Consider the following 15,746-nt stretch of genomic DNA (forward strand, 5'->3'; position numbering starts at 1 on the left):
TCTTCCAGCTTTCTAGTGCTTCCTCCAGGCCAGGAAGAAGGTGAAAACAGTGCAAAACGTTCTGCCATTCTCAGTGCAAAGAAAAATAAAATCACATTTGATCATGAAAGTTGATCCCCCGTTTTCGCACAACAGCGAAGACAGGAAGAGGAGCTGTAAAAAAGAGTAAGGAACTTCCTCCCCTTCTTTCACATCCCCGCCCTCTAAACGCTTTCCTGCTGCTGCCAGAAATGAAAGTCAGGCCTGGATGAACCCAGTGGAGATACCCAGAGGCACCAGAGCATTGCTGGGCCCCTCCCAAGGCCACACCACAGTTCAAAGCCTTGAAAGGCTGCAGAACTCCCACCGTGCTGCAGTTCAGCTCCCCACACAAAAAGCTGTATACCTAGCAGCGTACTCTCTTCTCAGCACGTCTCTACTACGACAATAGGTCCATATCTTCTCTGCCTTCTACCAGTATCGTCACATACTGCTCCCATTGTGCACAAACGATGAGCATCTCTGCTCCTCCTGCCCGTTGTACCTCGAGCCGCAGGTCAGTGCCAGCCAAAGCTCTTTATTTGCTGAGCTTTACTGATTGCTTCTGCCCCAGCTCCCCCTTCCCATATGCTTACTTTGATAGCTGCCTTTCTACACAACAAGGTTGCCTCGAGGATTTTTGAGACAACGGACCCTGTAGTAAATGGGAGCCTTGATAATGCCAGAGAGATCAGCTGTCATGCCCTGAGATGTGATGTCACTCCATGCATGCTGTGCACGCACAGGTCAGCTGCATAACGTAGGCACTGAAGTGCCCTGTGCTGAAGCTAGCAAAATTACTTTCCTGCATATGCACAGTAGCTTTTTTCCTAGCAGCCACTGCCACCAGTGTCGAAAAAGCACCCAGCTGATGTGAAATAACGGAGAAAGCTTTTCTGTGAGCTTTTTGTGTGAAGCGTGAGATTTACTGGGCAGTTACAGAGGACATTTGGCAACTCCTTCACTGGCTGGTGGGATTTGGAGATGTCTCCACACTGGCACTGCAACAGACTGGACACCTTGCAGTCTTCAGGCCTACTGATCAAAATAAGCATGAAAGAAAGAGGTAAAACACGAATGAAACAAAGAGGTCAAAAGCAAACCAAACCTTTTCAAAACGTAGCAGAATTTCATCCAAGTTCAGGAAGAAATTCATTCCTTAGCAGAGTAAGGACTCAAATACCTGGACTGTTGATTTAGCCAATATATAGACCACAGCAAAAGATGGCTCCTAGTTGCAAGACCTGGCTCTATTAATACCAGCATCCAAAACAACTGGAATTGTCAGGCGTCGGGTTCAGCCTGTTACAGAAAGTCAGGCAGGACCCAAGCTCTGGACAGAGATTTGAATTTTAGTGTATTTCAGGGCTGATGGTGAGAGGGTTCAAATATGGAATTCTAGTCTTCCTCTGGTATATCTTCAGTAAAACTATCGTGGTTCTCTAACCCCGTCGCTTTCCCAAGATGCTGCTGTGGTGTGTGCTGAAGGGCTGGGAGGAGAAAGGAGTGGAGGAGGAGAGAGAAGTTCCTCATTCTTCCCTATTGCCCTTCTTCCTGTTTTCATGGCTGTGTATTCAGAGGATTGTCTTTCCACAAGCAAACGACTAGAGACAAGCTCACCCCAAATGTATGTTCTCTCATGTTTCAAGCACTTGCTCTCTGTTCTTGCTGAATGTTTAGTTACAGCATGAAAAATGGATATGTGGAATGAAGACATTTCCCCTTTGACTAGCACATTTGCAGAAGGTATGTCAAGGATCTAAGGCAAGGGGTATGGGCAAGCTTTCAAGAAAGTTTTTTCCCCCCCTTCTCCTTTGCTTGCTTATTGGAAGAGCAATAAATATCAAGCAGACAGGCCCTTCTCACAGTTACAAAGCCTACCTGTAACTGAGCTGGATAATTAGCAGCCTTGAAGATGATATATGACTTTCATTACCCTTTGGGACTGGAGACTAAATGAGGACAGAGCTAATTGCCGTGCAAAGCAGTTTGGCATGAATGAGAAAAATGCAGGCGCTGTCTCCTGCCAAAAAAGGGCCCTATTGCTGCTCTGATCTCATGGCTGGTTTTTGCCGCAGGAGTTCACTTGGTGTCCATAAATCATGGTCTGCTTACAGCTGAAACTGCACTGAGTCATCAACATGCAATAAGCTGAGTGACAGATTCCAGCCTGACTACATTAGAACTTCAAACTTAGTCCTCCCCCCCCCCCAACACTACCCGTACTTAACAGAAAATTAAACCCAGACTACACAGACATGAAGGCTGTGAGAAACACAAGGCTTGTTTACTTGACAATAGTTTTTTAAGACCGATGTTTCCAGGAAATAGTATCATGCATTTTGAAAGGGAGAGGGCCACAAGTACCGAATTTATAAAATGACCCGCTGCTATAGCGTTTGGTTTGTCCTTCCTCATATAATTGCTGATTAAAATGTATTACCCTCGTTTAATGATCTAAAGTGGCACTTTGTCATCTTAGTTCTTATGGAGATAGATTTAGTCAGCTATCTGAGAAAATATTTTGCTGCTCTTAAAAATTAGGCCAGAAGAACCTGAAATCTGATTGCAAATCTGCTTCCAAAGTGACCTGGGGCACATTAGCATCCATATTGTACCCTTAAGAAGTGCGGGCTTCTGGGGAATCTAAACCATCAATGCAAAAGAGAGTCCTTGAAGATACTTTTTTCCTCTCCCCATTCTGTTTTACAGAAGATTTTTTGCTTTTCCCTAAAGGTACCTTAGGTCTATTTTTTTTTTTTAATAGAAGAGATTGTGCTGAATTTGCAATATGGTATCCTGTCAGATCCTAATCAATTAGCCCACATCAGCTCAGTATAAGGCAGATACCAATTTAACTCACAGAGCTAAGCCTTCTGATTTTCTCTAAGGGCAGTCACATAATTCATTCTTTGTAGTGCCAAATTATATTTGACATTTAATTTAAAACTCAAGGTACCATAATGCAAAATCTCACTAAAAATAATGGTGATAAAGCAGAGGAACATTTCATTTGACAGTGAGGATTTTTTCAGCTTCTTTATGCACCCAAACTTTCCCTCTCCCCCGCCTTTCAAAGCCCCAAACTCACCAGTGCTGGTTATCCAGGCAATCACTTTCAGGTGATTTTAGCCTTTACTGCATACAGTAAAGGGGCACTTGAAGGTGAAGCCAGAAAGCTGACTGCTGCTCGCCTTCTGGTGGGTGAGCTCTCCTCTCCCTGACAACACATGAGCTCAAAGACATTTCGTGTATTATTGCCACTGTAGCTAATAGAAAGAAATAGTTCAGTAGAGTGGCTGGGCTAACCGGAATGGTTGTGTGTGGACTGGGGAAGGGGGAGCGAGCCTGAAAACATTGAGTTTTTTACATTTAGAAGTCCCAACACAAAAAAAACCCAACAAGAACAGCTTCATTCACCGTTCTCTGCCATGCAGTAACTCCATTCACAGCCACCTGGCACAACGGAAGTCTGTTGGTTCATGAAGCATGTCCAGACTCTTGACAATACAACTTCTTGCATAGATAATAATAAAAAGGCCGAGTTCTCCTCCTTTCTTGAAATGTGCAACGCACTGCCAAACCATGGGGAGTTCCAGCCACGGGCTCAGTCAGCGCTTCCAGTGGATGAACAGCCAAACTCTAATAAAAACACTAGTTGGAAAAAACGTGCAGCCATCTCTGTCAAGGTGTGTTGCTTGTAGGGACTAACTATTTCTGCTGGTTGTGTGCAAAATGCTAAGCAGCCGGTGACTTGCCTGGCTAATCCAGAGCAGCTCTATGAAAAGAGAAAGTAATGGATAACAGTAGGCTCTGCTTTCTTGAGACAATACCATATAGCAATAAGCAAAGTACATTGGTAGCGCAAACCTCCTGAGAGCGACTCAACTTTTGTCCTGTCAAAAAACAGCTACTACTTCGCAATAAAAAGAAGCAAATGTCTAATGTTCTCATCCTTTATGTGCCAGATTAGCTCTTGGGGGAAAAAAAATCATCACTGGTCACAACATGCTTCTCAACATAAGATGGATGACCCGAATTCTGGGACGTTAGGTCTTACCATGGATTTCAGTCCCTCATCAAGATGAATACAGTCCAGGGCTGAACTCTGGTATTTTTGGAGTGAGTCTGTAGGCCTCAGGTTAGGCATTCTTGCTTTATTTCACATTTGGATGTAGGTGCGTGTATATGCTACCGGGAGTCAAGTTCAAAATCTTGCCCATTTGCCCCTGTGAACAGATCCATTTCTTTTAGTACTTGCTACGTGCTCCACATTTATTTTATAGAATACACAGGGCATTATCTGGGGTATGAAATGTGGACAGGAAATAAAGTTGCTATGTACCAGACTGAGAGACCTACATTATCAGGATCCTTGGAAATGAAAGAAGCTATATTTGACGTTGATGCAGCGTGCCTATGTGACAGGTTTAAATTAGCGAAACAATTGCGATGGCATAACACTGCTGTAAGATTTTCCTACATTCCATCAAATTTCGTTGTGGAATATAAAAACACAAAGCGAAAAACTTCTGGAAAAGCAATGCTTCAGCATTACACAACACAGAGGGCTCCTTTCTATGCTATGTATCCTGTAACGCAGCTCTTCCAGACTTCCCGAGCTGAGACTGGATCAAGACCTTTGTTTTCAGTAGTAAGGATTTTCTTTTTTAATTGCAAGGACAAGTATAGCCTTCACAAGTCTAGATAATTGCTTTCTTAATCTAATTATACTTTGGCTTTTATGACATCCTGTGGCAAAGAGTTCCACAGTTTATTAATGTTTTTTGTGTGGAAAAGCACTTCCATTTGTTTAAGCACTATTACAATTTTAAGAAATAGAGAATAAGCATTCCCTATTACTTCTTCATACAATTTAAGATTCTACCAAGAGGAATTACGCAGCCCTCGGACCTCTTTTCTAAGCTCAATTCTACTTGGCCTCTTCTCATATGGAAACCTTTCCAGAAATTGGCTCACCGCTGTTACCTTTTCTAAATCTTGCATGTAGGGTCTTTTTGAGTCAAGGACAATAAATACATATATTTTTCAAAATGTGAACCTGTTATAGATTCGTATCATACACTTCATACTCAGTATTGTCCCAGGATTTTTTTGCAATTGCGAATCTCTGTAGGTATACAGAAGTGAAAAAACGCTATAACTGCTCACCAACTTAATAGCGGTATTTTGGCACACAAAAATACACGTGCACAAAATCTTCAGAGCATTTCCACCAACTAAAGATTTTGCACCAAATTCTTGAGAAAATTCAGCTTGACAAATCTTTTTTCAGAACAGTTTGAATGTTTTCAAAAAGGAAATTATGAAAGTACTAATGTGACTGTATTACTCTAAGGAAGCTGGATTAGCTAAACGGCCATATTAGTAGCCTATTTATATCACTAAGTTTTGACTGTTGCAGAGACAGACGCTTTAAAAATAATGAGTCGTTCAAAACAGTAGTAAAAAGTACACAGTGAGTAAATACGCAGATTGGAAAACTGACATTTTGTACCACAAGGAATCTTTAAATGGAAGTGAAGGGATAAATGCATTGACTGAGATTTCAGACCCTCAGGTACTTAAGTTGGTTCCAAGTGTGAGAACTTAGGCACATTCACTGAAAAATCGATAAATACGGAAATAAGAGTCTAACTTTAAATTTACCCTTTCTGAAGGCCTTATCCTTAATCTCTTTTCATATATAAGATTTATCATATTGCTTTGCGAGGGGTGTATCAAATACAGGGAACTGAATCAGAGTCCTTGCATTCAGTAAGGAAGCTGCTTTTTAATTACACTGTGCAAAAACATTAGCCATAAAAGCCCCTTATAAATACAAACAGAAAACTAAATCACAGGGTAGGAAGCCATAAGGACTGGAATGCAGAGAGAGAGATTGAAAGAGAGAGAGAGAGAGAGAGAGAGGGGATACAAACGATCTCATGACACTTACACAGTCTAATTTCTGAAGAAAATTCTACTTCAATTTACAGTGATGTAAAGAAGGCGCAGAAATTAGCTTGTTTACTCCTCATTTAAAATACTGCCAGACAAATAGATTATGTTTTTTGAATCCTTTATGATACGTGATTCTAAAATTAATAGCACAGACATATTTGTCACCATCCTTAATCACGGATATTTGTGCAAAGATTGCAGCAAGCTCTATTCTGCTCCAGTTCAAACTCATTTAAATCCTGCTCAGCTCTGTTGTGGAATAACTCTCCACATAATTTAAACCTGGGTTTGACCACAATTCTGGGTCCTCGTATCTGTATTGAGAAGCATCTTCCAAAGCACAAGCAGCAATCACTTAGAACAATTTGAATTCCCTGGCTAGTGTCTGTCCATCCAACCTGAGGAGCTGTAGTACCTTATGTTTCCTTGTCACTGTTTGATCAAAATATTTGTGGAATGCCAGGTTAATTAGCACCACAATATTCCAAGTACTGTAAGAAGCTACAACCCACTTCTCAAATGGGATAAGCAGTGGTTGCTGCTGCTCCACATGCAATAAAAATTAATCCCCTAGCCAAAAACAATAAAGTCTAAATTGACAGATACCAAATTATGAAAAAGAAGGAAAAAAATAATACTCTCACTTTATAGTTTAGGAAACAAAAGCTGAAAAGGAACAAATGTTTTGCCCAAGATTGCCAAGACTGGGCAAAACAAGGACAAAAATTGAATCCAGATTTCTTCAGACTCATTATGGATCCTGTATCGCAAAATCGTTTTGCTCAGTGAATGAATGGTAATCACAGTCTGACCAGCAGCCTATTGAATTCAACAGGAAGAGCTCTTGCTATTTTCAAAGGGGATTTCGATCAGAATCCATGGGGTGACTCAATGAATGTAGCTAACAGAAACCTGCAGCTAGAATAAAGCTGAGGCCATACAACAGCAGACTAGATTTTTTTTTTTTTTTTAAAGGCATGTCTAATTCAATGGCCGTGAATAATATAATATTCACGGAGTCCCATCTGGTGTTCAGTTCTGTGTATAAAAATACTTTGCATTGTTGGTCCAATAATTCTGACTAAAACTGGTAAAGTGATATACAGACCCTTGAAAACAGTAGTGGGATAAAAAAAAAAAAAACAAATTGAATAAAGGAGAAAAAAATAAGCTTGCTTTAGTCTGAAGGGAATAAAATTGAAGCCTTTTAACCTTGCACATAAGTTCCACACCATTGCTTTTTAAAATCAGTTGAAAATCATTTAAAATCAAATTGATTTTGGCTTTTACATTCAGATGTACTTCAGCTTTTCACTTACTCGCCTATACAAGTAACGTCTTCAGCCAACCTGTGTTTAAAATGGGTTGAAAATCAGTTTGTATGTTCACATGCTTATTGGAATTTTCTCATTTCCATTTCACTCAGAGCCAATCACGATCAGATTAACTTGCTGGGGAATATGTCAAGAGGCTGATTTCATGGGTGTTTTAGCAAAGAAATGGTTCCTAATGTAGTGAAACATTTTTTGCTTATAACACGTTGTCTATTGCCCATTTTGTGTCAATAAATGGGAAGACGGATAATCAGAACTGTTCATATTTATTCCGAAAAGCTCTCTTCTCCATCATGTGTAGGCCTATAATCAATCATGAAAGAACTGTAAAATCGCAGGAAAATATTTCCTCGTTCACATCTGCTTCTTTCCACTAACAAAATCTGGAATATCTGCAGCCTTCCACGTATGGAGTGGTAGGGTAGGCTCCTGAACTGGACATTCCTCTGTTCACCTGCTGCCATCCAACTGTGGTTCATTTGGATTGGATAACTGCTATCTGAACTGACATTTAGCCATCCAGTCTGAAAGCAAGTATGCTGAAATGATGCAACATAACACGCTATCAAGGCTGTAATAGGACATAGAACACCTGCCATTGACTTGGATAGAAAGGATAAAACGCTCTGAATTGCTTTATTTTCAACATTCTTTCCCCCATACTCCTCACATGTCCACTTTTACTTAATTTGTCACTGATGCTTTAAGGAGAGAGGAATGGCATAGCAGGAGAACAAGAAAATGTAGAGCAGATGCCCAAGTTCTATTACTGACTCTGTTGGTGACTGGGTAAGCTGTTTATAGCGTTGTATCAAGTTCATCGATTTAGATGGCTCGGTTTTAGGTTTCCAAACTGAGAAGATGTATATGGTCTGCTTTCCACCGTGAGTCAGTACTTCAACACTCATCATCTTCAAAAAAGAGTTAGAATGAGTCTGCAAGTAAGGCGGTAAATGTCTCAAGCTGTACATCTAAAAACTGAACGCTTGCAATTAAATGATATCAAGAAAATATTGACTGTAAGTTCGCGGTAAGTCAATTTACTTGCCTGTAAATGAGAAATTAAAAATGTATCACGAGGAGAGATGTTGTGGGTTCAAACAATGCTTTAAAGGCCTCTGCAAATCTCAAATGAGAAGTCAAAAATCCACGTGCAGATATTACATTTCAGAGATGATGAGTGGGAATGGAGTGGGAGGTTATATAACCTGATAATATCAAGGATCTGAAAGAGATTAAACTATTTAACTATTCAGCAGTGAAAAGAAGTCAAGAAGGATCACTGCTGACAAGGAATGGAAAGACAATATAGAAACTGACTTGTGCAGGCTGACATTCCGCTTCAAAGAGTATTAGCACTAGAGAGTGGTTACAAAACTATAAGTCCTTAAAAACAAGTCTGATTTAATAAATATTTACAAATTGTATAAGAATTGCCTGGCATCAAGCTATAAATATTAAATTGCAATGTAAATATTAAAAGAATGATGGTTTTTCAAATAATCAATTTAAGATTATAAGAATTTTTAGATTAAACATAAAAAATAGTAAAAAAAAAATAAATCCGAGAGTCAAACAAAACCCCTGACAGTTAGATTCCAAAAGAACAATCCACTCAGAGTTCCTTTCGTGTGCCAACAACTATTATTTATATTGTTTATGCACTTTCATCATGACAGCCCTAACATTGAGCAGAGCAGATAGAGTCTAACAGTTACCACATTAGAAAAAAAGCTCTCAGAAGGTAAATAAAGTGAAGTGAGTCTATATTTTTGGATCTTGGGAGATGTAAGGCCATTCTGATATTCTGTTTATATTGATTATTTTATATTGTTTAATGAATTTCTGTACTCTCTCTACAAAATAAATGTTGGTACAATGAATAGAGCCTGCGTTTAAAGGAACCACCCTATTAAAATTGGTTTTGTCTGTGCCTGAGGAATCAGAACTGTTCCAGGCAGTTTGTTTCAGATTTTACTTGAAAGCTCCCATTCCATTAGTATGACATTGTTTCTGAGACAAAGCTTAACCATAGTGTCTTTCCCCTTTAAAAGGTAATGACACCATCTAAGCAAAAATAACAGTGGGGGAAGAAAAAAAAAAAAAAGACCCCCATTATAGCAAACTGTGGTATTAATGAAATTCTGTTTGTATTAAAATTTTCTTTCAACCCCAGGCTTCCTGTTCAGGGGGATAGTGTCAACCTGTCAAACTTTTAATCAAGAGCAGTTCATTGATGCTTCCATTATGTCAAAAAGCCTCATCTAGGTGACTTCAAGGGGAGACAGCAGGTCTGACTTTCTCAACATCCAAGGCTATGAATTTTTCATTTCTCACACCCAACTTCTAATTTGTAGTGCATGTATATGAATAGACACAATGTATTTTTTTATTGCAGCAAATCTATAATTAGTGTAGATTTTCAATCAAGTTGTAAACCCAAGAGAATAAAAAAGAAGTAAATACATGAAAGACTACTTAATTTTTAGGTTGGTAAAAAGGGGCTAGTTAGAGGGCTGAAATCTATGCGTTCAGAGCCTTTTACACAACAGCTACTTCAGCCAAAGTTTCACAATACAGCATCCTGATTCACAATCTAGAATCTCCCTAGGAATTGTTTCACTGAGGTGCTGCATTTGCAGACATGCTGATATTAATGACATAATTGAGCCTACTAAAACTAAAGAATCCTCGCCCTATTGCATAGAACTCAAACCTGGGGCCAGATGCTGACCTCCTGCGGCAGCTGCTTTCCAGCAATCGGCAAGAATGAAATGGACAAAAAGTCAGTTTAACCAAGCACCTGTACCTTCATGCTCTGTTGGGAGAACGCTGGATTTGGAAAATAAAAATTAAAAAAACCCCACATGGCAGCTTTACGATACCTTCTTCTACAGCATATCACTTACTAATCTGCTACATGTGAAGTTATAAGGGAACTGTGACTAGGAACATCTCTCCCTGATCCCAGGGAACTGAAATGATTTCTTGAGGGTGTTAAGAAGGTCATGGTAACTGAGAGCAGCCTTGAGACAGTTCTGATCTCCATCTCAATATTGGCATGGTATACGGTTGACCCAGTGTTGAAGTCAGAAGGATTTTCATACCCTATGCTGCAGACAGAAGACAAGTCCCAAGGAGAAGTCCAGTCCTCCTAGCTTCTCAATTTAGTCCTGCAAGAGTTTGACTGAATTTCTATTATAGAGTTTCCACTTCTACAGTTTCTACCATAATCGGGAACAAAGCCGCCTTTTTGCATTCACAGCAATATCAATTATTTATCAGTTAGATGTATGGTGAGATGAGTTTTGACTGAAAATACTGTGTTGCTTCATGTTCAGGAAGTGAAGCCAGGAAGAATTATTATATCCTGAAGGTATGGTTAAAGGAGCCTCCAGACCATGGGTTTTTAAATAAGTTTGCAAAGGCACATTAATGGGGAGTGTACCACATAATCCATCTAAATAATTTACTCTTCACTATTCTGCCAAAGGAAAGATTCTCATCCAGTTTGGTGGGTTTTGTCGGGTTTTTTTAAACATATCATGTATAATTAGAAGATGACTATACGGGTCATTTATAAAGCCAAACAACAAGACCAGAACTCTAGTAACGTGAAATGACCAGCTAATTACAACACTGGTTTAAATTATGTTCTTAGGTATTACTTGTTCTTTCCAAAATGGGCTGGATATCTGTACTATTTATTCAGCCCCAAAGACCAATTCATTCTTGCAAACATATTGCACGTTTAAAATGTAGCAAGGTTTAAATCATCCAAGCTTATTGTTTTAACTTCCAGCATTTCATTATTCTACTTAATGGTTTGCACATTGTTTTACACAAGTACAATATCATTTTATTGTATGATGTAAAAAAAAAAAATAATCCGTGTCCCATTTGCTTCCAAAAGAGATGAGAAGTGATGGGATAGGAGACCTAAACTACAGGGATGTTTTTCCTATAGACAGGAAAAGCTCAAGGTTGTTCAATGCATGCTTAATTGGGAAGATACACGCTCAAAGTATTAGCAACATCTACACATCTGAATTAGTCCGCCCCTCAAGATCGGATTGGCAGAAATATAAAGAAACTGGGCCAGCCCAATCTTTCTCCCGCTGTAGTCAACTGGAACATTAACAGCTTTAACTGGGCCAAGAGAAGGCCCTAATTTAGGCTCTGTGGTTTCCACACTGGAGCAGGTTTTCTGCCTGGGGATCATGGGGATCACGGCTTTGAGACACCCATCTGGGGGCTAAAGTACTAAATGTGCCAGGTGGTCCCTCAAAACGTAGAGGAACTGAAGGTAGAGCCTACAGTCTCTGCCACAGCTTCCTTTTCCCCCTGGGGAACCTCAACTGGCAGCACCTGCAGGTCAAGGACCCCGCAGGAGTGGTTTATTTCATGATCTCCAGGACTGCAGGTGCCACTGGCTAGAGAGATGGAAACAACAGGTCCCACAATGAGAGGAAAGCATTCTGATGGATTGCCTCCGCAAAGTCAAGATATTTGCCTTTAGCATTAGGAGCTCTACTAGGAATTAAAAATATATATTTCAAATTGTTCTTTTGGGTGCAATACAAAAATTGCTTTTTCACAAAAATATTTTTACCAAATATTTCCACAAAGCATATCCAGTGTAACAGAAGCACTGTATCCGCAAAGCTGTTTAAGGATGGGTTCTTCCCAAGTGCCCTCAATTGCTCCTGTTCTACTTGCCTTGACCTGTTGCGTCATGTTACGTGATATCAAACTGCCATCATGTTCCATTTCAGAAGTGATTACACTTCATTGGTGGGCAAAGTTGCTGCTTGCTGAGCATTTGTGAGGTTTGATTAATTAGTGCCTATGAAGTGCTTTGAAATTCTTGCATGAATAATGTTACAGAAACACTGAATATTGCTGCTGCTATACAAGCAGGTACACGATTAAAGATTTGATGTTGCAAGGTGTGGCTGGGCCTTACCTTCTCTTTGGGAAAATGCTCTGGTTTCCTCTGAATTCCCTCTGGCAAGCTAGTTCAGTCTTCCAACCAAACCAAACCAAAACACTTCAATCTTTCTAGGGTAGGGAAAAATAATAAAAAAAAGATTAGATGAAGGGTATTTCTGAGAACTCACTGCCTGTCTAGGATATTGCACCTCTAGGTGGTCTGATAAACTTCAAGGGCACCTTGGTGATTAAGTTCATTCTCAGACTAATTCCATTTTCTTCAATTTTTTTTTTTTTTTAATCAACTAGAGCTCTTTTAATTGTTTTCTCCTCTGGGTATTTTACTTAGACACCTGACTGCCTGTTAAAGCATCTTCATAAAGCATCTTTATCTGCGATATCCTCTCTTTGGCTGGAAAGACCCACCTGTCCCCACCGATCTCTCCTGCCCAAATGGAGCTGTTACACGTTGTATTCCTTTCCATCATTTCTGACTGTGAACCTGACAGCTCCCATCTGCTCTGGGAATTACAACCCCCCACAAGCGATTCATTCTTGGCCAAGGCAGGAAGCTACGGGGCTAAGCCCACAGCCAGCCTTAAAAGGCCCAAGCTGAAGATAAATATTGCACAGACTTACCTGTTCAAAGATTTCTCCAACTTGCTCATTGCTGCAGCTATTACCGCGCTGCTGTGGCCCTTCAAGACCATGCTGCTTCGTAAAGCGAAGGCCAGGATTCCTCCATCCAATGCACAGGTGCCCGGTGCCATTTGAGAGGCCCTAAGGCATCCAGGACATCTGCACGGGAATAGCAGATATGACGCAGGACCTAAAGCAGACTGACACTCCACCAGGGTAGCAAATGGATGCCAGGCAGGCTACTCTAACAGCTAAAACAACACTGGATGCCAATGATGAAACGACCAAGTTCTCTCCATACTGTTCAACTTCCCTGCTTTCTGTTATTATTGAGGGCACTCGAAAGGATCGGTCATATTGATCCTCTGTGTTGATCACACACTTCACGTCCTTTTTGTCTTGCTTACGTTAGCCTAACAGACTACGATCCCCCGGTGCTATCTTTGATTCCAGTCACAGCATTGGTGTCTTAAGTTTCATTTTTCCTGCTTGTTGTACTCATTTCACATCCTGCACCCAATAACAACTTTTTTGCTGTTACTTTTTGTAATAACTTCATGGCTAGTTTCATACGTACCTTCCTGCATATCAGGTAAAAAACCTCTGGGTTTTAGGTCCTTTGCGCTTGCTCACTTTCCTAAGAACTGTAAAGAAAAAAATATCAATTGTTTTTGCCCCAGGCTTTAGTAGACATGCTTACCTAGACCGCAAAGCCAGTGTCTGAGTACACGTCTCTCTTTAAACCATGGGAGCATTTAGCATTTATGAGGTTCAAAACACCCAGGCCAAACACCCTTATTATCTATCTAACACTGCCATCAGTTTCTTGGCTGCCGTCAAGGCTGATGCCATCTTCCATTCTGTTGTGTATTTTCAGGGACATAAATCTTATGCAGAAGTTTTTAAAGGCACCAACACGTTCAAATGCCTAAACGAAGGGTATCAGGAGCCTCTCACTTGGTCCCAGCGGGTGAGGAATAGCACATCTCAAAATCTGTGCCTTCAGTTTTCTGAATATTGTTGTTGCCTGTGTACCTTCCAAAACCCGGGTTAGTAATCCACTGCGTCCATAAAGTTTCTTTCATTACAAATTAACAAGCCTGTTCTGACCTTTTCCCAGGGCTGGGCTGGGATTTCATGAAGCGTTTCTTGTCAATCACTATATTCTTTGCACAGCTTGCACTGTTCCATGTATGCTTTCAACTGGGTATTCATGCCTGGCCTGTAGATACATTTCCTGGCTCATCTCAGGCATGTCTCTATCCCCAGGTGTGAAATATGTATCCACTGCATGATCTCAGCTCTTAAATCTCCTGGGATTACCGTTCGGTTCCATTTCAAACAAAATCCATGCAGTTCTTCATTCACTTCCTAGTGTGGCTGGGGGTGGGCACAACCTCCTGTGGCACTTACTCCTTTCTCTCTGGCTGACCATGGATTGCAAATTGCTTTACTGCCTGTCACACACCATGCTGTTCTGTTGCACTGCCTTGAACGTCTCCGTCTGAAGGAGCAGAGTCAGTAGGAACTTTTCACCTCATTGTTTTCCCTTTCTGCGTAGACCAGGACTCCATCAGTAAATGCTGCAGTCTGCATCTTTACACCAGAGCTGTTTCTACTCCCCTTTCTCAGGCACCCCCCCCCATCGGCGCTTTAGGTGCTCTGCAAGTGTGTAATGCTTTAGGGACTTCTGTTCCCCTTTCAATTTTCTTCTCTAAATGCCTGGTTTTTCTAATCTTTGAGCATTCTTACAAGATTCCACATCATTTTCAGTGGTCGAGAAAAGTCCAATGTGATAGATTCATAGTTGGGCTCACTTTCAGTTTGCCTTCATTCAGCCCAATGTTTTGTCTCCAGCACCCATCTAGAAGAGTTACCACAGGTTAAGTATCATGATCTTCATTGCCTATTATTTGACATCTCTTTCCCGCAATAAAGATGTCCTCAGTTACAACGTTGGTGGCTAGAGGCATGGTCCTCAGTTAATATCAAGTATCTTGGATTTGGAGCTGACGCTGATAAGCATTTGTGCTCATCAATACCTGCTAGAAGGCGTGGCAAAGGTTGTCAGGCAGCTGAACAGCTCTTCCTCTTCAGCATGCCACAGTAATTGATTCCCTGATTTCCTCCTTAAGTCTTTAGCCACCTACTCCATCATGACAGGATACATCCACACAGAAAATAATCCATGTAAAAAGGACACAGATGGGAGTGGACAGAATGAAGGTGTTCACCTGGCCCAAGCCAGGTGATTACTCCTACTTTGCCAATTAAAATCACATTGCTATTTTTGCTAGTTCAACAATAAGCATCTATTTTACATTCAGCTCTTTGTTTCAGAGCAGATGTGTTCATTCTTACTTTTTAAACTATGTCACCTTTCCTTCAACGTGGGCTTAGGTTAATAAACTGTACATCAAGCACTGCTTAAAAGCTGGCTTCGCGGGATGATAACTGATGAGGGAATTGCTTTTAATTACTGTACAAGTGAGTAGATAAAAATCGCAGCCCTAATAATCAGCTCCAGAAACTGACAGCAGCAAAGTCTCACATTTCAAATGTGGATTATTTTTTCTTTCAGCATTCGGCTACAGAAGGCAAACGTTAGTGGTTGGATCATCTTCTGTAAGCAAGCCAAAGTTATGTGTAACATTTTTGGATGCTAATAGGACATAGTTCTGGCAGAAGAGAAATAAGGGTAACGTTAAAGATTAGAGCAAGCTTGGAAAGGAAGAAAAGTGCTTTTCTCAATCCAGCCTTTCAAAAGAACGATCATCTCACCTACATCTGCTGCTAGAACTTTGAAAGTCCAAGGACAGCAAAAGCAAACAACTTACTTGCACAGCTATCAAGAGTCAG

Source organism: Pygoscelis adeliae, unplaced genomic scaffold (assembly GCF_000699105.1).
Source record: "Pygoscelis adeliae isolate BGI_AS28 unplaced genomic scaffold, ASM69910v1 Scaffold16, whole genome shotgun sequence".
In the NCBI taxonomy this organism is placed as follows: Eukaryota; Metazoa; Chordata; class Aves; order Sphenisciformes; family Spheniscidae; genus Pygoscelis; species Pygoscelis adeliae.